The sequence below is a fragment of the Podarcis filfolensis genome (assembly GCF_964270895.1).
Source record: "Podarcis filfolensis genome assembly, chromosome: 9".
Taxonomy (NCBI): Eukaryota; Metazoa; Chordata; class Lepidosauria; order Squamata; family Lacertidae; genus Podarcis; species Podarcis filfolensis.
The window spans coordinates 63,698,468-63,723,534 of record NC_139610.1 but is presented as its reverse complement, the minus strand read 5'-3'; the positions used below and the strand labels follow the sequence as shown (position 1 = coordinate 63,723,534).

Sequence of the window (25,067 nt, the reverse complement as noted above, 5' to 3'; positions counted from 1 at the left end):
TAGTTTTTCTCATGCCCTTCAGGTATCTTGGCTCCATAGAGCTTGTGTAGGTGGGAACTAAGGAGGAACCACGCCACAAAGCAACTTCATGGTGCAACACGCCTCATTGCCTTGTGGGTGGAAAGATTTGTCAATTCCAGTTTCAGCTTTGGATTCCCCATGAAAATGTCTGCATCAACATTTTTGTGTGCATTTCTCCTAATATATGCAGTTTTGCAAGCAATTTCCACTAATAGAATGCATATTTGTACATTATTTTCCCTGGTGTATACATCTTTGTGACCATTTCCCCCAACATTCCCTTTTTTTTGCACAAAGTTGGGATTTCATTTGTTCAGTAATGACACTGCCATTTCGTAAAAGTGTGAAAAGTTTAAGGATAGCTGCCTTTTGGTTCACATTTAGGTTTGGGAAGTGAAATAGAAGTGAAAACTGAACTACAGTGGCACCTCAGGTTAAGAACTTAATTCGTTTTGGAGGTCCGTTCTTAACCTGAAACTGTTCTTAACCTGAGGTGCCACTTTAGCTAATGGGGCCTCCTGCTGCCACCGCCGTGTGATTTCTGTTCTCATCCTGAAGCAAAGTTCTTAACCCGAGGTACTATTTCTGGGTTAGCAGAGTCTGTAACCTGAAGCGTCTGTAACCCGAGGTACCACTGTACCATAGGATAATGGGGCTGATCTCTACATTTGGTGTGTGTACGTGACTAAACTACAGAACTGCGCTCAATCAGTGGAAATGTGGCTACTGATTTTTACTCACAATTTGGGGAGCTCCCATGCCTCAGTGCCAGAGCATCTGACTTGCATGCAGTCGGTCTCAAGTTCAATCCATGGTACCTCCAAATAGGGAGGAGAATGTCCCTTGTCTGAAGTCCTGCAGCCATCCAGTGTAATTTATTTTATTATTATTATTTATTATGTTTATATACTGCTCTTTCTTCCAATGAGCTTCAGGTGGTTCTTTTCTTCCCCATTTTATCCTCACAACAACCCTGTGAGGTAGGTTAGGCTGAGAGATAGTGACTGGCCCAAGGGCACCCAGCAAGCTTCATGACTGAGTGGGGATTCGATCCCTGGTCTCCCAGGTCCAAGCCTTCGCCACCCTTCATGAGCCGTCCCTGACAAGTGGGTGGCGCTGCCTGTCTTTCATTCACCTGAGAATGGAGGGCATTAGGTGACCATGCATTGACAAAGTCAATGTGGCAGTGAGCCAGTGTGGTGTAGTGGTTAAGAGCGGTAGACTCGTAATCTGGTGAACCGGGTTCACGTCTCCGCTCCTCCACATCCAGCTGCTGGGTGACCTTGGGCTAGTCACACTTCTTTGAAGTCTCTCAGCCTCACTCACCTCACAGAGTGTTTGTTGTGGGGGAGGAAGGGAAAAGAGAATGTTAACCGCTTTGAGACTCCTTCGGGTAGTGATAAAGCAGGATATCAAATCCAAACTCTTCTTCTTCCTCCTCCTCCTCCTCCTCCTCCTCCTCCTCCTCCTCCTCCTCCTCCTCCTCTTCCTCCTCCTCCTCCTCTTCTTCTTCTTCTTCTTCTTCTTCTTCTTCTTCTTCTTGACATGCTCTCTGAATTCTTCCTTTCCAACTCCGACTTTAATTAAAGTTGGGGCCGCAAAAGATTCCAGACTGTGGCTGCAAAAGAAGAACTCCTGTGCGGCTTTCCTTGTGGAAAGCAGGGCTGGCTTTTGGCACTGAATTCAGCACAGAAAGAAAGCCCTTCTTGTGGCAGGGGTCAGCTGCTGTCAAAAACTTCCAAGTGTAACCGGTCTTGGACAAATGGGAAAGACACTGAATGCAATCCTTACTTTCAGAGGAATTGGAAGCAAATGGTAGCCACACCTAGCTTTCTGTGACCTGACGTATGGGGCAAGTGAGCTGAGCGTAGGGGAAACAAACAGCCTCACAGGCCAATCTAGAACTCTTGGAGTGTCAGGAGTGCGTGCAGGAGCCAGGCCCTGTGACCAGTAGGGCTTCGCAGGGCTGGGGCCTTCCTAAGTTTGTTCTGGAGAGGCAAGGCGCAGCCACACAGGTGAGGCCACTTGGTAACTCACTGCACCTGGTGGCAAGAGCCGGGAAGGCATATAAGGTCAACATTTCCCTTCGGCTCTTTGCCACAGCAACACGTTTCCTGCGTTTGGCCCCTTGCTTCCTGATCTTCGGACCTTGGCTCCTTGACTCCTTGCTTCCCGACCCGTGGACCCTTGACTTCGTGACTCCTTGCTTCCTGACCCTCGGACCCCTGGCTTCTGGACTCCTGTTCCTGCTCCGCCATCTTGTCCCCGGTCCCGACATTCTCAGCCGGGACTTCGATCGCCCGTAGACCGGACCATGACATGGAGGCCCATGGAATCAGAGTTTTGGACGGTACCCCATAGCCATCTAGTCCAAACCCCTGCAATGCAGGAATCTTTCACCCAATGTGGGGCTCAGACCTATGACCCTGACCTCTAACTGTACCGACTGAGCTAACCATGAGCTCAAGGTTCTCCCCCTGTGGTGCAGAAAATACTGAACAAGATGGAACAATTTGTCTGAATCTGCATAATGCCGTTTCTTGCGCTCCTCCGTGTATACTTCATTCGAATAATTCTGGCAAAACTTCCAAATACTTGTAAAGAAAACGAAAGAAGGGAAGCCAAGCCAAACCCTGGCAATTAACTGAGTGATATACAAAATGTAGGCCAAGGTTGTCTCCCCGGTTTGGTCAGGTGTCAGCTTCAGGAATGTTCTGTGTTCATGGCAACACCCTACACTAGGTAGTTTGAGCAGGCCTTTGTTTGTATCAGCAACCACTCCAATAACCATTCCACAGAATTTACAACAATAGCTTTCAAAAGCACCGCACACACTCCCGCACGCACATGGATTTTTAATTGGCTGTCGGGCACATCACTTGCAAAGCTTCCCAGCTAGAACCGAAGTATTGAGGTACGATTGTGTTTTGAAGGTCAAATAAGACAAATGGCCCAAGGAAGGACACTTTTATAATTGGAGCGGGATAGCGGTTTGGTTAATTTACAGCTCCTGGTAATTAGGTTGATGCCCGAAATAGCAGAATACGCAGGCTGGAGGGAGGGGGGAGGGGATGGGTGGGTCACGGCCTTTTCCTGTGAGTTCCTGCAGTTTTTCATCTCTCTGCAAACACACAGGAAGAAAGCAACATGGAGAGGAAGGATATAGTCTTGCGTACATTGAGCCACCGCTAATGTAGCAGTGTGGAGAAAAATTAGGAGATCGGAAAGTTACCTTTAAAAAATAAATAAATGTAACCTAACTAAATCTAAACTTGGCCATCAAACCATTGCATTGCAGGGGTTTGGACTAGGTTCCCCGTGGGGTCCCTTCCAACTCTACAATTCTATGAAATTTAAAGTAAAAAATTATGCCATGTTACTAGCAATGTAGACTCTCAGAGGAACTTACTCTGGGAGAAGAAGGGCACCCTGTGGCCACAAAATAGGATTTCCCCCAATGCATACAAATAAACCCAATGTCGCAGGAGCCTGTCAGTTAGTAATCAAAGATGGCGTCAACTCTTTATATATATATATATATATATATATATATATATATATATATATATATAGAATTTCAACATAACAATTTATCAAAAACATATCATCCTCATTCCCCCCTATTTTTCCCCTCACCCCTCCCCTCCCCAAACCAGAACCCCACCCTCCCACCCCCACCCCCAGACTTCCCTCAGCTCCTCTCTCTGGTTTTTCAGCACATGTTAATCTCTGCATACTATAAAATTGTAAAGATCCTTAATTTATCTATCTATATGTTACCAATAATAAATTTGTGTATGTTTATTCAAAACCTGCCAAGGAGTCCAGCTCAGTCTGCTGTTTCTTTAAATAATTTGTAAAAGGTTCCCATTCTTCTTTAAAGTCACAGTTGTCCTTATCACACAGTTTGTGTGTCAGTTTTGCCAGTTCCACATAGTCCATCATTTTCTCTTGCCACAGTTCTTTGGTTGGGATTTCTTCGTTCTTCCATCCTTGTGCTATTAAGACTCTTGCTGCCGTTGTTGCATACATGAAGATATTCTTCAATTTCCTTGGCAGGTCTTTTCCTACAATCCCTAACAGAAATGTTTCAGGCTTTTTTGCAAATATTAGTTGGAACGTTTTCTTCAAGGCGTCAACTCTTTATGAGCAAAAACGCAATATCTATATGATTGCTTCAGAAGGTGGTGGACTCTCCTTCATGAGAAGTTGGTAAGCAGGTGCCGGGTAGTTTCCCATGAAGGATTCCTTGCTTTGACTGGGATTGTTTTGTTCTATAAAGTCATGTGAGATTTCCACATTAAGGCTATGTGCTTGCAAAATGGGTAGGGATTTCAGTGGGTGCAGCTCACAGTGCCTCAGGGGGGTGAATAGGAGCGCCTTCCAAGATTCTCTCATCTGAGCAGGAGTTTACCAGGATCCTGGATGCAGAGGTGTGCATGTCTGCCCGTGTTTTAGGAAGTGGGGAAAACAAGCACGCCTTGTTGAAAAGGAATGGCGGAATAAATGCCACTGGTGTGTTTTCCTTCTACCGTGAGACAAATGGAGGAGCTCTGGAAATTCTGTAGTCCCAAATTCCCTCAAACGGGGAGCTGGATGGGGGAATGGGGCAGCCACAACTTTCCCCTGGTATTGAGTCAATCCTCCTCCCACACAAGAGCATCGTTTTGGAGAATGGTAGAATTGGAAGGGACCCCAATCTAGTACAACCTCCTGCAATGCAGAAATCTCAGCTAAAAAGTCCCCGACAGATGGCCATCCAACTGCTGCTTTAAAAGCTCCAATAAAGGGGAGTCCTCAGCCTTCCTCGGGAGCAGCTATATTTTGACGGTATTACGTAGTTTTGAAGAACAGCCACAGCAACATTCTTAAAATGAACAGCTTAAAAAAAAATACTGGCGAGCTGAAAAGAATGTCCAAATAAGTGCCAACCAGCCTACGCCATTGGTCATCAGCTGCTGCGTGCAGTTTAACCATGTGGTAAGCCTGGCATCTCCAAGTAGAGATGGGAATGTCTGCTCTCTGAAACCCTGGAGAGCTGCTGCCATACTGAGCTCGATGGACCATTTGTCTGATTCAGCTTCCTATTTCATCACCAGCACTGAAAGCTAAAATGGCAGCCCTGCTGTCTTTGGTGGTAAGCAAGACTCCAGGAAAGTGAGGCAAATAGATGGAAAGTCTGCTTTGCGGTGAATTTAAAGGTACAGGGGGACTTTCTGGGTTGTGACCTGGCTACCTTAAATCCCAGGGAAATCCAGCTAAAGCAGCATTGAAGAACACCATGGATCTCTCTGTGCATCCTCATCTTTGCCATATCTGCCTTTGCACACCCTCTGTCCCTTTCTCTGCTCTTCCTTCTTCGTGTAGGTAATGCTATAAATAGAGAACGCTGTTTGTGGAAGAAAATAAATGCCCCAAACAACTGCATTACATTTACAAGATTCTGCTTCCCTGAACAGACTGGAATAGCCCAATGCAAAGAACAAGACGTGTAAGAAAACAAAAAGAGAGACAATGAAGGTGGCAGAGTAATAGTAAACGCTATTTTAAAACTTCTTTTGTTGAAGGTGTTAAATCATTATCTCTCTCACACACACAATCGGCATGTACAAGCCACAATTTGCAATGGCTGCCATCATCCGATTCTGTCTAGGCTTGAAGAGACCAGGGCTTTTGGCAGTCGCTTTGTGGGGGGAATGGCATAGAGTCTCCTGAACACAATTGCTTGTGAAAGTGGTCCACCTCAAAACAAATGGAAGGCGGTGAAGGTCCTGTGTGAGTGTCTAGAGGCAGCTGGAGGATGGATGGCGGCTAACAGATTGAGGGTGAATCCTAACAAGACAGAAGTCCTGTTTTTGGGGAACAGGAGGTGGGCGGGTGTGGAGGACTCCCTGGTCCTGAATGGGGTAACTGTGCCCCTGAAGGAGTCATTTTGGACTCACAGCTGTCCAAGGAGACGCAGGTCAATTCTGTATCCAGGGCAGCTGTTTATCAGCTCCATCTGGTACGCAGGCTGAGACCCACCTGCCCGCAGACTGTCTTGCCAGAGTGGTGCATGCTCTAGTTTTCTCCCGCTTGGACTACTGCAATGCGCTCTACATGGGGCTACCTTTGAGGGTGACCCAGAAACTGCAATTAATCCAGAATGTGGAAGCTAGACTGATGACGTGGAGCGGCCGAGACCATACACTGGTCCTGAAAGACCTACATTGGCTCCCGGTACATTTCCTAGCACAATTCAAAGTGTTGGCACTGACCTTTAAAGCCCTAAACGGCCTTGGTCCAGTATACCTGAAGGAGCGTCTCCACCCCCATTGTTCAACCTGGACACTGAGGTCCAGCTCCGAGGGCCTTCTGGCAGTTTCCACACTGTGAGATGTGAGGTTACAGGGAACCAGGCAAAGGGCCTTTTCGGTAGTGGCACCCACTCTGTGGAACACCCTCCTACTTTTAGAAGACATCTGAAGGCAGCCCTGTTTAGGGAAGTTTTTAATGTTTAATGCTGTATTGTGTTTTTAATGTTCTATTGGGAGCCGCCCAGTGTGGCTGGGGAAACCCAGCCAGATGGGTGGGGTATAAATAATAAATTATTATATTAATTAGTAAATATGAGCTTTGGGAAAAAGAAGGTAGAAACTGAAGAATGTGAGAGAGAGACAGAGCAAAGGACAGGTGTACTGAGACTACGTTCCTTCAGAATGAAGCTAGGAAATGGTCAGACACTGTGAGAGAGTTAGAAAATGGAATTCTGGTTCTGGGTTAGTTGAAAGAGTTCTTGGGAATCATCTAGTATGACCCGCTACTTAATGCAGAAATGCAAATGTAGCAGAGGTAGGGAATTTGATCTTATTTCTCCTACCCCGCCCCACCAGCTGCAGGCCACTCACGTGTCAATCATCTGTCATCACAATAATACCAGATGACCCATTTTTGGGTCCCACACAATTTGAAACTGAACTTTGTGAGTAAAGGCATGGCTCCTCTGTGCTTTGCAAGCTGCAAATGACCAGCTGGTTGGGAAACCACCACCACAAACCAACTTTGGGGCATTGCATGGAGTTTGGAGGGTTCACCAATAAACTGATCAGAGTGCCAGCAAACCGACTTGTGGCCTAGCTGTGCCTTTACTTTCCCCACACCTGGCATCATGTTTGATGGGCATGGCTTGGCTGAAGTGGCCTCAGAGGTTCCAGACTGCTGACTTGCAGCATCCCTGATAGATGGTCGCCATTGCCTCTAGAAAGGAGAATCTACTGTCTCTAGAGAAAATCTGTTTCCATCCAGGATTCCTGCTTCCTTTGGCTTTGAAGGCAGGTTTTGAAGCTGATTAAGAAACACAGGTTCAAGAGGAGCTCGCTTAGTATTTTAACAAAATATTTTTTCATAATTTTGAGCATGGCAGACCAACATGGCTACCTACCTGTATTTTAAGGTATCCTTTAAGGCCAAATAAGATTGGTGGGGGAGCTTGCTCTTTGGAAAGGGCAGTCTTGGTGACACCCTTCACTCTCTTAACCACAGCTGGGGGACTGAATTTGCTACCCCAACAGATTTCACTAAAGATGGAAGGGAAATTCATTTGGTCTGCTTTCGGGGTGGACCAACCACATAATCTGATGCTACCACACTTACTTGTGGATTGGAAAGCAGTGCACCATCAGATCACGCACACTTCTCCAGATTTTGCGATGCGTTTTGGGTGTGCACAAATGTCACACAAAAGTTTGTATACTGTACTGCATAAAAGATGCATGCAAAATTCCTGTTTTGCAGACAAATGCATATATTTCAAAGCTTTCAAAAGGATGTTTTATGTAAAAGGGGCAGACAAAATGCATGCAGTTTAAAAGTGGGTTGTTGTTGTTTTTTGTCCATTCTCTCAAAAAGGAAGTCTGCTCAAAACACTATGGCTGAGTGCGAGTGAGACAGAAACAAGACAAAATTAGCTGTTCATCCCATCCTTTGCCCTAGCATTAGGAGGCAAGACTGGCCAATTGGTCTGTGCAGGCTAGTCCTGTCTATTTTGATTGCAAGCTCTGCAAGTTCTTGGCCGGAGACTGTTCCTCTGCCCTGCTACCTCTCTGAGCTGGAGATCAAAGTGGGACGCCCGGCTTGCCTGCCTGCCTGCAAGGCATATGCTGTGGGCTCTTCATTGATTCCCCCTCTCCATTGCTACAAGTGGTTACAGTGAGAATGGGAAGGATCATCAAATGATCATTTAAAGAGAACAACAACAGCAACAAAAAAGCAGATGAACTCAAGGCCTTGGCTAGAGCCGGGCTTCCTAAAACTGAACAGTGAATTCAATTCATTCTCAGTGGGAGTTTCCACTGTGAGAATTTGCAGTAGTAATAAATACATTCTTGGCCGTATTTCCAGACTCACTCCAAAAGAGAAGACTGTCAGCTGGAAAGGGGAAAGTTGGCAGATGTGTAAATGAGCAAGGGGAGCAACAGGATTTCTGTTGACTTACATAACATCCCACATGTCCAGAAACCGTGCAAGCCGCTTCCATGAGATGTGAAGTTCCACTTGTCTGCCCTTCTCCAAACCTCCCCCCCCCCCCACCGCTTCCCTTGATCGTAATGAAGCCTTTCTGCTGGGAGCAAAGCACCAAAAACTATCCTCTTCATAGCACTCGGGCCCAATTATCCCCATCATTATTTTTTACTCGTTAAGAAATATTTTCTGTTTCTCACAATTCAAATGCACGGCATGGAATCCAGAGGGACATCAGCTTCCTCCTCTTCAACACCTGTTGTACCTCTTAAAACCTTCTCCAGAGGGTCTCCAAACCCTCTGGAACCTCAAAAACTAATGCATTCCATTTCTAAAACACACACTTTCATATCCTGATAACATTGTTTGATGGCACCTTTTTCTCCAAGTACCTCAAGGTGGAGTATGTGCTTCCGTCCACCCTCATTTAATCCCCACCACATCCCTGTGAGGGAGGTTAAGATGAGAGGCAGAGTCTAGCCTCATCCAGTGACCTTCATAGCTGAGTGAGGATTTGAACCCCAATCTTCCAGGTTCTAGTCTGACTCTCTAACAATTACTCTGACGTATTTTCAGGATTTTTAATATATTTTTTTAAAAAGATGTGTTTTTAAAAAGATGTTCAGAAACAGGATTCCAGTTAACCTCAGCAGTATGCTATCTTTTATCCTTGCTTCTGATGCAATGAGTTGGATATAGGAAGCCTTGTACCAAGTCAGACCAGTGGTCCATCTTGTTGGAAACACGCCCGGGAAGGCCGGCATCTTCCCAAGACTCCGGGGCGTCTCTCTGGTGGTCACCCTCTGGCTATAAATCTCCCCCCTCCCTCCCGAGTGACCCCTCCCTCCCGAGAGGAGCACGCTCGTCTTCTGGCATATCATAGCAGAAGAAAGAGTCAATCAGTAGCTCTAAACTACAGTGGTACCTTGGGTTACATACGCTTCAGGTTACAGACTCTGCTAACCCAGAAATAGCACCTCGGGTTAAGAACTTTGCTTCAGGATGAGAACAGAAATCGTGCTCCAACGGCATGGCAGCAGCAGGAGGCCCCATTAGCTAAAGTGGTGCTTCAGGTTAAGAACAGTTTCAGGTTAAGAACGGACCTCCAGAACGAATTAAGTACTTAACCCAAGGTACCACTGTACTTTATTTTACAGTCTATATACAGAGAATCCATCAGCATATCTGTGCTCTTTGAGCACCAGGACAGAAACAGCAACACATTCAGAAGTGAAACTAACTTCCAACGGTGCTGAGACTTCCTGTCTCACGCTCTTTCAGACACTCACATGATATACACAAACATAGTGCTACTGCTGGAGCAGCACAGATGGATAAAAATCCTAACACATCTAACTCAATATTGTTTATGCTGATTGGCAGCAGCTCTCCAGGGTTTCAGGGATGGTTTCCCCTCAATCCCTACCTGAAGGTGCTGAGGATTTTACCTGGAACCATCTGCATGCCAAGCAGGTGCTTTGCCACTGAGCTGTGGACTGTTCCCATTCTGTATCCCACAGTTTAACAAAGCACTATTTGAAGGAAGGAAGGTTGTAAGACCTCCCCTGTTTTGCTCAAGTTAACCTTGCTGTAGTAATCACACAACTTACCAATCCTTTATCTACCCAATGGATTGTTCCTTTGATATCATTAAAGAGAGAGAGAGAAGACCCCATCACTTTTTTAAAACAAACAGCTAAGTAATGATGTATGGAAGTGAGAGCTGGACCATAAAGAAGGCTGATCGCAGAAGAATTGATGCTTTTGAATTATGGTGCTGGAGGAGACTCTTGAGAGTCCCATGGACTGCAAGATCATCAAACCTCTCCATTCTTAAGGAAATCAGCCCTGAGTACTCACTGGAAGGACAGATCCTGAAGCTGAGGCTCCAATACTTTGGCCACCTCATGAGAAGAGAAGACTCCTTGGAAAAAACCCTGATGTTGGGAAAGATGGAGGGCACAAGGAGAAGGGGACGACAGAGGACGAGATGGTTGGACAGTGTTCTCGAAGCTACCAGCATGAGTTTGACCAAACTGTGGGAGGCAGTGGAAGACGGGAGTGCCTGGCATGCTCTGGTCCATGGAGTCACGAAGAGTCGGACACGACTAAACGAATAAACAACAACAAGTAATGAAAATCAGTGGTTAGTGGTGGCTAGAAGAAGAGGTGGAATAGCTGCTCTAGGCTGGAAGTGAAACATGCAAAAATCAGGAGTCTGTGGCTGATGGAGAGAGCTGTCCTTCTGGACCTCTGACCTCTTGCAGGGACCAGTTTTCATGTTTAATGAGTAACAGACCAGGCTACTCTATCATTTCCATCACTGATCGATTTCTTTTGGTATAGGGCGCATAATGGTACCATGCCAGGAGCCAAACAGGCGCCTGCAAGAGGAGTCAAACGAAACAAAGGCGGCAGTGTCTGTCCATACGTATGCACAGGATCACACCCTTATACATTATGCTGGGTGTGACACACGCTGCCCCAGAGCAGTGCTTTCCAACCGCGTTGGGGCAGGGTGATGTTTAAATTGGCTCCGAGAAGGTTTTCTGAAGAAGACATAATGGAAATGGGCCTGCGTAAACAACTTTGCTAAATTGCTGCTACCATCTTGCCTCAGTTTTTTGTTAAGAGCATGTTATTCAACACTAGCTCTACTCAAAGTAGAAGCCGTACCGCTGAGTTATGGCACTTCCTCAAAGTGCTCTACATCACCCATCTTCCCTGGCCATTGGCTAGTGTTGGACTAGTACCTGGGAGACCAGGGTTCATATTCCCATTTGGCCATGAAACTGGGGGCGAGTCACTGCCGCTTAGCCTAGCCTACCTCACAGGGTTGTTATGGGGGTTAAAGGAGGTGAGAAAAGCTGGTATATAAATGCAATAAATGAATAAGTAAATAAAGCAGGCATCAGGCTGGAAAAGGCTTTTAAATTTTATATATATATAAAATTTATATATATATATATAAATTATATATATATATATATATTTGATTTTCTTCCAACCATACAAAAGTAAAAATCACCACAACAAAAACATTAATAACAAACACACACACAACTATATGCCAAAACAATTTCAAATTGGAAAATAGGGGTCCTCCAAATCCCGTGACTTCCCTCCCCTGGTTCCTTCATTTTCCTTTTCAACTGCATATCATTACTATTCCAAAAACAAATTCATTCAATTTTTCCTATTACAGTGGTACCTCGGATTACAGACGCTTCAGGTTACAGGCACTTCAGGTTATAGACTCTGCTAACCCAGAAATATTACCTCGGATTAAGAACTTTGCTTCAGGATGAGAACAGAAATTGTGTGGCGGCAGTAGGAGGCCCCATTAGCTAAAGTGGTACTTCAGGTTAAGAACAGTTTCAGGTTAAGAACGGACCTCCAGAACGAATTAAGTTCTTAACCCGAGGTACCACTGTATATCTCTAAAATTACAAGTGTCCTTAAAATCCTGCTGATGTGTTAACTTGTTTACAACACTTTCACATATATACAATAAACATTTCCCATTCTTTTCTGAATTTCTTGCTGTCTTGTTTTCTGAGCTTTCCAGTTAGTTTCGCCATTTCGGCGTATTCCATTAACTTGATTTGCCAGTCTTCTCTTGTCTTAACCTTGCACATATATCATGGTGCCGGCAAAACTGGCATGCTGTTCCCAAAGGGCTCCTTGCATTATCTCTACTTGCAACTGGAAGAGTCTATTTTATGTTGCCTTCTTTCCCACCCTGCTTTTCTTTTCTTCATCATCTTCTTTTATCTAGTCAGTTTATGTGTTGCCCCTCATTTCTTTCTGTGTAATTGGAAATGCTCCCTGGGGTAGTCGAGCTTTTAAGCAGCAATTTCCTATCCCTTTTTAAACCAGCAGTGTTTTGTGTATTCGTGGGGCTTTCTTGCTCATGCAAAGATGCAAGAGAACAGCTGTGGGGGGGGGGGGGGGAAACGACTTGTTTCAGGGTTGCCAATTGCCTCCCTCCATAACCTGCAGGTCCCCCCCCCCCCCGAGTATGAGCACCTCATCAGAGAGCTGCCTTGCTCCTTGCTGCTGGAGATCCTCCCAACCCACTTAAAGGCTTCTTTCTCTTACTTATGTCACTCTGGCAAGGCCTCCCTGGGAGATAGTGGCTGGCAGCAAACCAAGCCTCAGGCAAGCAGAGGTATCCTGCTGCGTTTCGCATCTAATTGCGCAAGTCCCCTCCCTTTTTAGCATGTTATAGACATTCTCCTACTGTTTGCTTTATTCCGTTAGGAGCCTCTGAGCTGCTGTCAAAGTTGTTAAACTATCGGGAGTGTTGATGTTATGCAGAGTGGTGTCAAAACCGTACCCTCTGCAGTGTTTACAAGTCAATCAGGGTAGCATGCAGAAGGTCCTAGGTTCAGGCAAAGGAGCAGAGCTCAGTGGTAGAGCATCTGCCCTTGAACACAGAAGATCCCAGTTCGATCCCTGGTGTAAGAAATCCCTGGCGAGCATCCCTCAGGCTCCTCCTCATCCTGCTCTGAGAGGTGACACCTGGGACCCTGCAGGCATAAGGGGCTAGAGCCCCAGCTAAGGTTGGCATAGGGAGCCTGACTCCACTTCTTGCTTAATGATTAGGCAAAAAGTACTGCTGTTGTAGTCAAGGATCAATCAATAACATAGTGGCCGGCCAATTTCAACATCCTGTTCCCACCAGATACCTCTGGGAAACCCGCAAGCTGATTCTTGCATTCAGAAGCATTTACTGCTTCAAAGTAGGCAGAATGTTGACATGTGTTTCAATCTAGTTTTTAGCTTATTGTTGATCTTAATTTATTCTAGAAAGTTTTAAATGGTTTTCTTTAAAGCACTGATAATTTCATTGTTTTATTCTTTCTGTAAACCACTTTGTGTTTCTGTAAACCATATATGTGAAAACAGAATGCATAAATACTGTTTACAGTGGTACCTTGGTTTTCAACCGTCTCCATTGATGAACATTTCGGTTTTCGAACACCATAAATGCTTCGGTTTTTGAACGTGCCTCAAAAGTTGAACATGCCACACAGCTTCCGTGTTGAGTTTTTTGTATAGTGGTACCTCAGGTTAAGAACTTAATTCATTCTGGAGGTCCATTCTTAACCTGAAACTGTTCTTAACCTGAAGTACCACTTCAGCTAATGGGGCCTCCTGCTGCCGCAGCATGATTTCTGTCCATATCCTGAAGCAAAGTTCTTAACCCAAGGTACTATTTCTGGGTTAGCGGAGTCTGTAACCTGAAGCATCTGTAACCTGAAGTGTCTGTAACCTGAGGTACCACTGTATTGAGTTTTCTGTTTTGAGGCTTCTGTATTGAGGTTTCGGTTTTTGAACGTTTTGGAACTTGAACGGTCTTCTGGAATGGATTACATTCGAAAACCGAGGTGCCACTGTATATACAGACCCTGGCTTTCTTTTAAGGAACTTACAAGATGCCCCATGTTACCTTCACACCAGCACTGTGACATAATTTAGAATGAGGAAAAACTTTCTGTCGGTAAAAGCCTTTCAACAACAGAACAGACAACTTGGAAGGTGGTAGACTCTCCTTCATGGAAGGTTTTTAAACAGAGCTTGGATGGCCACCTGTTGTGGATGCTTTAGTTGAGATTCCTGCACTGCAGGCAGTTGGACTAGAGGACCCTTGAGGTCCTTCCAACTCTCCAGTTCTATGATTCTATAAATGGCATGGAACAAAATAAAACTGTGCATTGTTCTGCAGCATCATTTAGTGCTAAGCTCTCCAGGGAACCTGACTGGGCTTCACTGGAACCTCCCAGCTTTTCCAAATATGGCTCAGGGTCCTTGCATGGAAACTAGGGGTCTCTCTAGCCTGGCTCTGGGACATACAAAGGTTCCTGGAGTCGTGAAAGTAGATCACATAGGCAGGAGTGGAGTTTGGAAATCTTCCATCAGTATTTGGAGGAAACAGGCTGCTTTGAGGGAGAGATAGGGCAGTAAAGAGGCAGTGTGGTGTAGTGATTAGAAAGCTAGACTAGGACATGGGAGGCAGGCATTCAAATTCCCACTTGGCCATGAAGCTCACTGGGTGACTTTGGGCCAGTTGCAGCCTTCCAGCCTAATGCACCTCACAGGGTTAAATGATGGGGGGGAGGGGGAAGAACCATGTTCACCATAGCTAAACTATGGAACTCACTCCCCCAGGAGGCAGTAATTTTTTTTATTAAATATTTTCTTGATTTACAAAAGTGTGTGCAATGTCTCTCTCTCGTATTCCCCCCCCCCATGTAACATTTTTACAAATCAGTTTCATTTGTTGAGACATTAGGAAGAAAAGGGGGAAAGAGGGGGAGGGGGGAAGATGGGTGGGGTTGGGGTTGGGGTTCGGTGGTGATGTTTCTATTTTACTTACTTTATGTAGGGTTTGGTGTCAGCGTTGCTTGTGCAGGTTCTTTGCTGTTCGCTTGTGTTCCTTTGGTGGTGAGAGAGGTTGGGGTTGGCCTAGGGTGTGGCTGTTCATTTGTGGTTGGCTGTGGTGGTCTTTGTTTTCATGTGTGAGTGGGGTGGGTGGGTGTTTTGGATCACGTTAGCCATATTGATTTGTATGCTGTTGGTGGATTTTTGTCACTGTCTTGTTGGGCTGTGTATGTGATAAAGGGGAGCCATACTGGGGTGAAGACGTCTTCTTCTATTTGTCCCTGTTTCAGTTTATTGGCTAATTTTTCTAGTAGGGCTGTTTCCCATACTATTTGGTACCATTGGTCCCCAGGAGGCAGTAATGACCACCAACTTGGATCACTTTCAAAAAGAAGATTGGACAAATTCATGGGAGAGAGGCTACTAGCTGTGATGGCTATTCTCTAACCTCCACAGTTGGAGGTCAGTGCTTACGAATACTAGTTTCTGGAAACCAGAAACCAGGGGACAGCATTGCTCTGGTGCTAATGTCCTCTTTCTGGTTTCCCACAGGCACCTTGTTGGCCGCTGTGAGAACAGGATGCTGGCCTTGGTGGGCCATTGGCCTGATCCAGCCAGTGCTGGATTAAACCCTGTGGATGTCCCTAGGCAGTCAAAATCTCGGTCCCCTCTCGTGTGTGTGCTCCAGTGGGATAACACTGAACCAAGCAAGCTTGGTTGTAATTTTCTTACCAGATCAAATCACAATTATTTCGATCTATTGTCGCAGGGCCCCTAAAAGGTGTGGGGCCCCTAGCACGGTGACTACTCTGCCTGTTTAGTAATCTGGCACTGGATCCAGCAGGCTTTGCTGATGTTCTTCCCACTTTGACCTCCATGGACGAAACAGACCCTCCAAGTGCCCCAATTTTCCAGGGACAATCCTAGATTTACTGACGCCATCCCAATTTCTGATTTGAGCCTGGAATGTCCCAGTTTTCTTTAGGACATCCCTATTTTCATTGGGGAAATGTTGGAGGGTATGGAGTTATGCGACCAGAGAGCCAAGGAGATAACTATACAGCCTTTAGAAGACATCTGAAGGCAGCTCTGGATAGGGAAGTATTTTTTTTTTAAATGTTTTATGTTTTTATATATGTTGGCAGCCGCCCAGAGTGACTGGGGCTGGGTATAAATAATAAAATCATTATTATGGAATAGGATGTCCCTATTTTCATCGGAGAAACGTTGGAGGGTATCCGGGAAAGGTGGGATCTGAATGCAAGGAAACAAGCTGTTAAGAGGAAGCTGCCCAGCAGCTGGAGTGGAGCTCCGTGGCGAAGGGATGGGGCCATTATTGGAGCTCGGCGCGCAGCTGAGGGCGCCGCGCTTCCCGGGGTTCCAGAGATACCGGAGGCGTGAGCTGTGCGGCTAAGAAGGGATCCTCGACGGGGCAGCCTGCGCGTCGAGAAGCTCGCCAGCTGCTGAGTGAAACCTGAAACCAGCTCTCTCCCTCTCCGCGGAGGGCTGGCCCGGCGCGCTCCCCTGCCTCCCGTGCGCGCTGGGTGTTATTGGCACATTTTTGCGCACGGCTGCCCGTTCCAGATCCCAGGACTATTACTACTTCAACTTCTTCTTCCTCCTCCTCTTGGGTCTCTTTTCAAGTGAGGGTCCTCGGATGGTTTGCAAGTGGTCTCGGCGCTGAACCGGGAGGCGGAGAAGAGCTTTGCGCAACGACAGTTGTCAGCTGAATTTAGCCTCCGATTTCCTTTTTGAAACTGCACGGAGTTAACAGAGAAGTTCACAGATTTGAATATCCGCGTGAGCTCGGGAAACGTCAGGGCTTTTCACTCGCTCACTCAGTCTCCCCCACTTGGTTTATGGTGGCGCTTCTGGTTGGGAACTGTTGCTGTTGCTGCGGATCCGTCGCGGAGGCTGTGAACAGGGTAGGTGGCGTGGAAGTAGCGTTGGTGAGAAAAGTGCAGCTAAGATGATCTTCTGACAGGTTCTTAGCACGGGCCAGGAAGCGGCAGCAACGACAGCAGCTGCCGGATAATGCCCCATTTGTCTTGGGAGAAGCAGCTTAAAGGATTCTACTGGGTGATGAGGAACTTAAGAACGACTGCACCTCGCCTCCCGGAGGTTAAAAATAGAATCCGCGTTTAAACTTTGGGGAGCGGGGAGAGCAATCTCTCTACAATCTTTTTGCGTCCTGAAATTCCCACCTTAGCAATGCTTGCTCTGATTTGAAAAGAGCCTCTGTAGTAAAAGGCTTTCCGACCCCACCAGGATCATTAGGTTAGACTTTCTAATAACCCCCTTTGACAGCAAATCGCAGAAGTCCCGAGGAATCTTAAATCTACACACAACAGCATGAGATTACAGCAAATTTTCTTGTTAGCTCTCCAGAATAACTGCAGTGCAACGCATTTGCTAAGAAAGAATGAATAAGTAGACTTTTCTGTGTAAAGTGATTATTCTGAGATGCAGTTGGGTAGTAAAAAAGTATCTTAACTGCTGCTTCGAGTCAATGAAGAATGATTCCTTGGTGATTTCTTATATCATTCTGGCTGCCTTAGGATATCCCAGCAGCAAAATCCTATGCATGTTTGCTCAGAGTAAAAGTCCCAAGGTGTTCTGCGGGGCTCGCCCCACAAAAAAGTGTGCATAGGGTTGCAGTTTGCTTTGCTACGGTGTGGTATGGTTCTGCCTATATTTCTCTAGTCTCAAGGAGAAGCAGAAATGCAGACAGGGAGATTTCTTAAAAGAGGCTGCTCTCTCCAAGTTAATGTGAATCTTGTGATACTTACCAATGAGCACACTGCAGAAAAATAAAGCACGTTGCCAGATACCCTGAGCTCCCTCTCCCTAAGGCTTTTCAACCTGCTGGTGGTCATTTTCCTTTCTAAGACTTTCAGGAAGTTCTCCTGAAGGGGAGTGCTCATTTGCTTGTGCTTTAGTTTGGTTACATCTTTTAGAGATGCACCCAAAATGCTTCCATTGGATGCTTCCATATTGGCACGGCTACCATTCCCTTTAAGTCCATTATACTTGGCTTGTCCTATGCTTCAAGGACCACCTTGAAGGACCACAGTGCTCCAAGAACTAGCCCCTTGATCATCAGCTCACAGGGACGTCTGGACATAGTTGCTATTGAGGTGCCGCAAGCTGATTTGCATAGGAAGATGTTTTATACTGGTCCATCAAGCTCAGTATTGTCTAGACTGACCAGCCGGCAGTGGCTCTCTTGCAGTTTGTGTTAGGGATCCTACCTGGGGATTCTAGGGTTGCAACCTGGAACATTAGGTTTGCAAAGTTAGATGCTCTGACACTGAGTAGCATTTGGGGAGGGGGATAAATTTTGCTTGCATTTTAATGAGAAACTACCCAACTTGCACTTTTTGAGCCGATGCACAAAAATTATGCAGCAGAATTCTCACTCCTGCAACTTTTGATACAAAGTTTTTCAGCCAGAAATGTGTACAAAAATTTGCACCTTTATTTATATTAAATTTCTATACCACACTATACCCATAGATCTCAGGGTGGTTCACATTTGGGGTAAGGATGTGTTAAATGTATATAGCAGTGAAGATAAGGTACCAGAATGCATTATGTTAGGGAACTGCTTGCAAAAAAAAAAAGGGGGGGGGACCACAAGCAGTTCAGAGAAATTCACACTAAAATGCTGGTGAGTTTCCATGAGGATTAATAAATAAGTAAATCACAAAATTGCTATAGAAATGTGGGAAACTCCGCTTTAAGATTGGAAAAGAGAAAAACTGCAGGAAACCGAAACTGACAAATTCATCTATTCCTCTTGCTGAGCTACAGAACTGGATTTGTTACAAAACAGTTTTCAGATCCCTGGCCAGGACGCTCATGGTCCTTCGCTGAAGACAAAGCAGGGGCTGTTTCATACTTTAGGACAGTTTGCTGCGTTTACACTCTTAAGGCAGTGGGTGGGGGGACCTGTGTCCCTTCTGATGAATGTTGGACTACAACTCCCATCAGCCCCAACGAGCATGGACAATGGCCAAGGATGGTTGGAGTTGTAGTCCAACATCTGGAGGTACACAGTTTCCCCATCTTAGTGGATTGCAGAAAGTGTGACGGGAAAACATGAACGTGAGGTCTGCAAAGGTTACAGTTTATTGAAATGCAAACAATTTATAATGAACTTAAACTAAGCAGGCGGGTCAACATTTTTAAAAGGGTAAAGAATAGATTTGAAAAAGAGATGATGGGGATGGGACAGGAAGAAAGGTGTATCTCAAGGCCAGACTGGACGTGTTGTCATTCATGAAATGAGCAATCTCTGGTGGTCTCTGGTGTCTCAAATTACAGTGGTGATTCCAAAATCCTGCGCCCCTCGCCTCTCGCCTTCCAGTGGATGTAATAGTTGTGGCGTTCCAGAAGCTTTGCACCCAGTGCAATTGCACCTGTTGCATTCTCCTAGCTCCACTTTTCAGGGGTGTCTCTCAGCATCTAGCCCCTGGTAGTGAGTGGGCTTTACCCTTTGTTCCCCACTGCCACACCAATCCAACTCACACACCCTACAGCTGCCATTTGCATCAATAGAAAGCAAAGTTTCTATTGACATGAGCGGGAGATTTCCTTACAATGCAAATGCCAGGTGCTGAAGGCCCAATTTGGATTGGGACCATAAGAAGGGACCCCACCATCAGGCCTCACCATGACAGCTGCTTGCTGTATTTAAAAAAATAATAATCCACACAATTGCTAATAGCACAAATGATGAGAGACCTAAGAAGTCCTGGCAAGGTTGCTCCTTCTTCTGGGACAATCCCTAGCATGTAGCTTTCTCCTGAAAAACACCTGTAGCTGTAACTATGCAAAATATGCACCATTTCCAGGTTGTTGTTGTTTTTAAGTGGCGGTGGGCTGTTTAATGCAGCGCTGCTGTGGTGCAAAAATGAGCAAAAGGGGAAGTGGTTCATAGCAGGTGGCAGAGAGCGATTTTGCATGCCATGCCGCCGGTGCCCTTCCTGTTCGACTGTTTGGAGATCATGGGAACTCTCACTTCACACATATCCTCCCCAGCCTAGGCTGACCATCTGGCCTTCTGAAGTACCCATTATCCCCTAGAGTTATTAATGAACTGGTATGCTCATTAATACTCCCTCGCTCTCTGTGACATGAATGAGAAAACACTGCTTGGGTGAAGCTGTGCTACACCTGGCACCCCAAGATTGGCATTTCAATGCTCTGAAAACATTCTTTTGCATCTGAGCATGGATGCCCTTTAAATGTTCTCCTAGCCATGTCAGATCCGCAGCTCCCACATGGATGGGAAGAACAATTAAAGGACCCCTGTGCTGTTCCAGCGTTTCAGATTAAGGGCTCCCCTCCCTCTTTCAATTTTTCTTTCAACCCCCCCTCCATATGTGAGGGTCTCTCTGTTCACTGCACGGCATTCCTGCCTGGTCTATTGCTGTGTGTTCCAATTAGAACAGGTGGCTGGTGCTCTGCTTTGCCATTGGAAACATGGAGGCATTTTAATAAAAATTTACATTACTTACAGTGGCCGCCCTTGGGAAGAGCAGGAGCTGGAAAAGACAACTGTGGAGCATCTGCCCGACGATACTTAATTATCTGCAACCCCCCCCCCAAATAAAATAAAACACTGTCTAATGGAGGCTCCAGCATCAAGCTCTTCCTGGTTGCTTGAGCGGCATTAATATGTGAGTGGGCATTTAACTAGAGGAGATGTCATCCTGTAGCGGTGTAACAAAGCTGCAGAGTTCTACTCCCTTGCTGGCTTTCCAGGAAAGCCCAGGAAGGAAACCGTCAAGGATGTTAGAAATTTTCTATTCAAATTGATGTCTTCAGCTGCAGAGTTTTTGCAAAGTGCAGGCAGCAGTTCTTCTGCTATGCAAGCCCTTTTGAAATGAGTGGGAGCTGGGCAAGAGGTGGGTGGTGCGCGGGAAGCCTCCTCCAACTGGGTCACACTCTACTGAGCCATGTGCCCAAGTGTTGTCTTTTAATGAATGGAAATGGCTCTCTGGAGACCATCAGAACGGATGAAGTTGCCTTCATCAGACCGTAAGTAGAGCCCGTTGGATGAGCTCAATGGCCCATCTAACTCTGGATCCTCTTCTCACTTAAAGGACACAGGTGGCACTATAGTTTAAACCACTGAGCCTCTTGGGCTTGCAGATCAGAAGGTCAGCAGTTTGAATCCCCACGACGGGGTGAGCTCCTGTGGCTCTGTCCCAGCTCCTGCCAACCTAGCAGTTCAAAAGCACGCCAGTGCAAGTAAATAAATAGGTACCACTGCAGTGGGAAGGTAAATGGCTTTTCTGTGCGCTCTGGTTTCCGTCACGGTGTTCTGTTGTGCCAGAAGCGGTTTAGTCATGCTGGCCACATGACATGGAAAGCTGTCTGTGGACAAACGCCGGCTCCCTCGGCCTGAAAGCGAGATGAGCGCTGCAACCCCATAGTTGCCTTTGACTGGACTTAACCGTCCAGGGGGCCTTTACCTGTTCTCACAGCGGCCAACCAGATGCCTGTGGGAAGAGCACTTTCCCCTCCTGCCATTTCCAGCAATGGCTATTCAGAAGCATTACTGACTGCAGAGGCAGGGCACAGCCATCATGGCTGGTAGCCATCAACAGCCTGTTCCTCCATTCCTCTTTTGAAATAATCCAACATGGTGGCCATCACTAACTCTTGTGGGACTGGGAGCAAGCAAGTTCCATAGCCTACATGCTGCATGAAAACGGAATGTTATGTACTGAGCTGAATCCTAGAACAACAGGATCCAGAATGTAGCAGTCTGATTGATCTACAGGAGCCACCCAATCCAGCTCCTGGTGGAAGTGAATCAGCGACCTGATTGGCCAGCAGGAGAAGCCAATCAGGTTCCTGGATGAAGTGACTCAGCAACCTGATTGGCTTGCATGAGCAGCCAATCAGGCTCCTGGATGAAGTGAATCAGCAACCAGATTGGCCTGCAGAGGCAGCCTGGAATTAGCCAATCATGTGGGGCCCATTGTGTAAATAATGTATATATAGCTAGACGTTTTGGGGAAAGTTTCATTCATTGCTACTATGAGCTGAATAAAGAGCATGAAATTCACACTCGACTCCGAGTATATTTCACGGACCAATTGGTCCCTCTAGCTCAGTATTATTTAGATGGCTGGGGATTTAACGTGGGACCTCTTGCATGCAAAGCATCTTCCTTACAACTGAGCAGCATCCCTTCTCCACAGGGCTATTGCATTTCGTTTTCAGAATAACCCTGTGAGGTAGGCTGGGACAAGAGCATGCAACTGGGCCAGGGGCACCCAGTGAGCTTCAAGGCCGAGCAAGGGGTTTCAAACCCAGGACTCGTCTGTCTAAATCCCCAGACCCGCCCACTTCATTGTAAAGTGGCTTTTATTTAGAGGTGATTCAGACAATTATTTTTGAATGGGTTAAAGACGACTTCCTGATTTGGCATGCTGGACCAGCCTTGTGTTTCTTTTCATGTTTGCTCATGTTGTGGCCAGAAAAGCAGGCCGATTTGGGATGTGAAAAGCATTGGCATAAACATCGAAGAAGTTTGCACAAAGCTGGTTCAATCCATCAAAATCAAATGCTGCAGGGAATGGGATCTACTTGTTCTGATTGATTGGCTCATCTGCCTTCTGCATTCCAAGCTATGACCGGCATGCATTTTCTCATATGCACGGGGCTTTACAGTCCTGCCCATGCAGCCATCTGTGTTCATCCGACCTCCATGTCTTGGCATACAACATGTGCACATAGCCCTCTTTGCAAGATCAGAGGTCTTGCATTTTGTAAGGCACCTAGCCACACATTCTCAGGTTCCATGAATGAGTGGAGGTGGGCCAACAGCCATCAGCGCTCTTCCCTACTCATGGTAGAGATATGCAAATCCCACTCAGCTCAAGTGTAAATGGACCAGCAATTATGAGCAGCCATGTGTGAAGGCTAAAAAAGAAAAGGGGGGGATTTCCCCCCAAGAATTCTAAACTGGCTCACAATTATTTAATATATATTTTTAAAAGTTTTTTTTATTTAAAATTAAAACAAGACATATTATCCAAAAACATATCATCCTTGTTTCCCCCCCCCATTTTTCCTCCCTCCCACATAAAACCCACCCGCCCCCACCCCCGACTTCCCTCAGTTCCAGTCTTTGGTTTCTCTGAGACTGCTGTTTTCTGCATGTTACAATGTTGTAGAGATCCTCAAACTATTTAGCTGATTATTATCAATAAAAAGTTTGTGAATGTTTATTCAAAACCTGCCAAGGAGTCCAGTTCACTTTGCTGTATCTTCAGATACTTTGTAAAGGGTTCCCATTCATCCTTAAAGTCACAGTTATCCTTGTCCCATAGCTTATATGTCAGTTTTGCTAGTTCTGCATAGTCCGTCAATTTTTCTTGCCATGATTCTTTAGTTGGGGTTTCTTCAGTCTTCCATCCTTGTGCTACCAGAACTCTACAATTATTTAATATTTTTGACTCATTCATATTATTGTACTGCCACTTGGGAATTGTGTATGTGTGCAGAGGAGGAAGCGCATTGTATAGGCAACTGTTTGGACACTTGGCTTTGCAGCTGTTTGTAAATGAGCTCCTGAAATTCCCCACCCAAACTGTGACCAGAGCCTTGAAGTGGGGAGCAATTTCACCTAATCCTTCTACTGGGGGGATAAACTCTCCTATAGTTTCTTGGTGGGATGAGGCCACTCTCACCAATAGCTGTGTTAGAATAGCTTGTTACCTTTTCCCTAAGATGTGGGTTTTGGGGTTTTTTGCGAGGGAAGGGGAGGATGCTGCCATTGTAACAGGTAGCAACATCAGCTGTGATGGCAGTCTGAGCAACCTTTTAACACTACGTTCCAGAGATGTTTCCGGGCCACTGTGGGGAGAAAAGTTGGGGAGCCCACCGTGAAGAAGGGGCAGAGATAATTCTGCCAAATTGTCTTATTTTTCAAGGGGTGAGCAAAAGAAAAATCTCAGCTATTTTCTAACAGAAAAAAAGCTTCCTGAGTTGTTGTTGTTGTTTTGACTCCATTCTACTTTGCTTTCTTCCATATATATTATGAAGCTTTGCACCATGACGGATCGATTTTTACATTTTTTTGGAGGGGGGCAAAATCCTAGGTTGGTTTACTCTTTGTTAGCTAAGTCTTTCCTCTTTAAATAGTGAGACTTGGAGGTTTATGCTATTTCTTTCTTTGTTTATTATGTTTAATTTATAGGGGGAAACAGAGTAAGTGGTGACATGACAGAAGTATATAGGCCTATGCCTAGAGGAAGTGGATTGAGAAACGTTTTTCTCCCACTCTCAGAACACTAGAATACATGGACATCCCATAAAACTGAATGTTGGAATGTTGAGGGCAGATAAAAGAAAGTACAGTGGTACCTCGGGTTACAGACGCTTCAGGTTACATACACTTCAGGTTACAGACTCCGCTAACCCAGAAATAATACCTCAGGTTAAGAACTTTGCTTCAGGATGAGAACAGAAATCGCGCGGCAGCAGCGGGAGGCTCCATTAGCTAAAGTGGTACCTCAGGTTAAGAACAGCTTCAGGTTAAGAACAGACCTCCAGAACGAATTAAGTTCTCAACCTGAGGTTCCTCATACAATGTATGGTTAACCAGTGGAACTCGCTCCCCCAGGAAGCAGTGACAGTTACCAGCATGGACAGTTGTAAAAGAGGGTTGGATAAATTCACGGTGATCAATGGCTACCAGCCATGATGGTTGTGCTCTGCCTCCTTGGTTAGAGACAGCAACACTTCTGAATACCAGTTACTGGAAACTGCAGGAAGGGGCGAGTGGCCTTGTGCTTAGGTCCTGCTTGCGTGGATCTGACTGTATTGCAAGAATTAAATGCCACTCAGGAACAAGGAAGATGTTTTCTTGCAAGCCTGTAGACAGTTCCTTCTGCAATTCAGCAAGCTGTTGGATGACCCCTCTGCGTATGATGGTAAACAGCTTTCGGAACAGCTGACCAACTGTGTCGATGGTGGGAAGCCAAATGGCACTGACCTGCTATTGAAAAAATGCATGAAAACAAACATTCGTTCTTGCCAGGGGCTGCTCTCAACCTTCCAGAAAGGCTAGACTAACCATGATGTGATACCAGGACTCTGTGAGCAGAGCTGTAATATTCTGGCACCCTTTTCTCTGC

At 45.8% G+C, this 25,067-nt stretch overlaps 1 protein-coding gene across 4 annotated transcripts in view; it reads left to right on the top strand.

The window, feature by feature from the left end:
* Positions 1-25,067, top strand: part of ARHGAP24 (Rho GTPase activating protein 24) — a 399,589-nt gene that overhangs the window by 37,058 nt on the left and 337,464 nt on the right. Inside the window, exon 1 of one of the 4 annotated variants that reach the window (XM_083571257.1) lies at positions 16,243-16,832. The exons of 2 other annotated variants lie outside the window; for them this stretch is intronic. The gene's annotated coding sequence lies outside the window, so the exon portion shown is untranslated. Of the gene's footprint in view, positions 1-16,242; positions 16,833-25,067 lie in introns of those variants that run through there. One more of the 4 variants, XR_014538431.1, reaches the window with a different exon arrangement.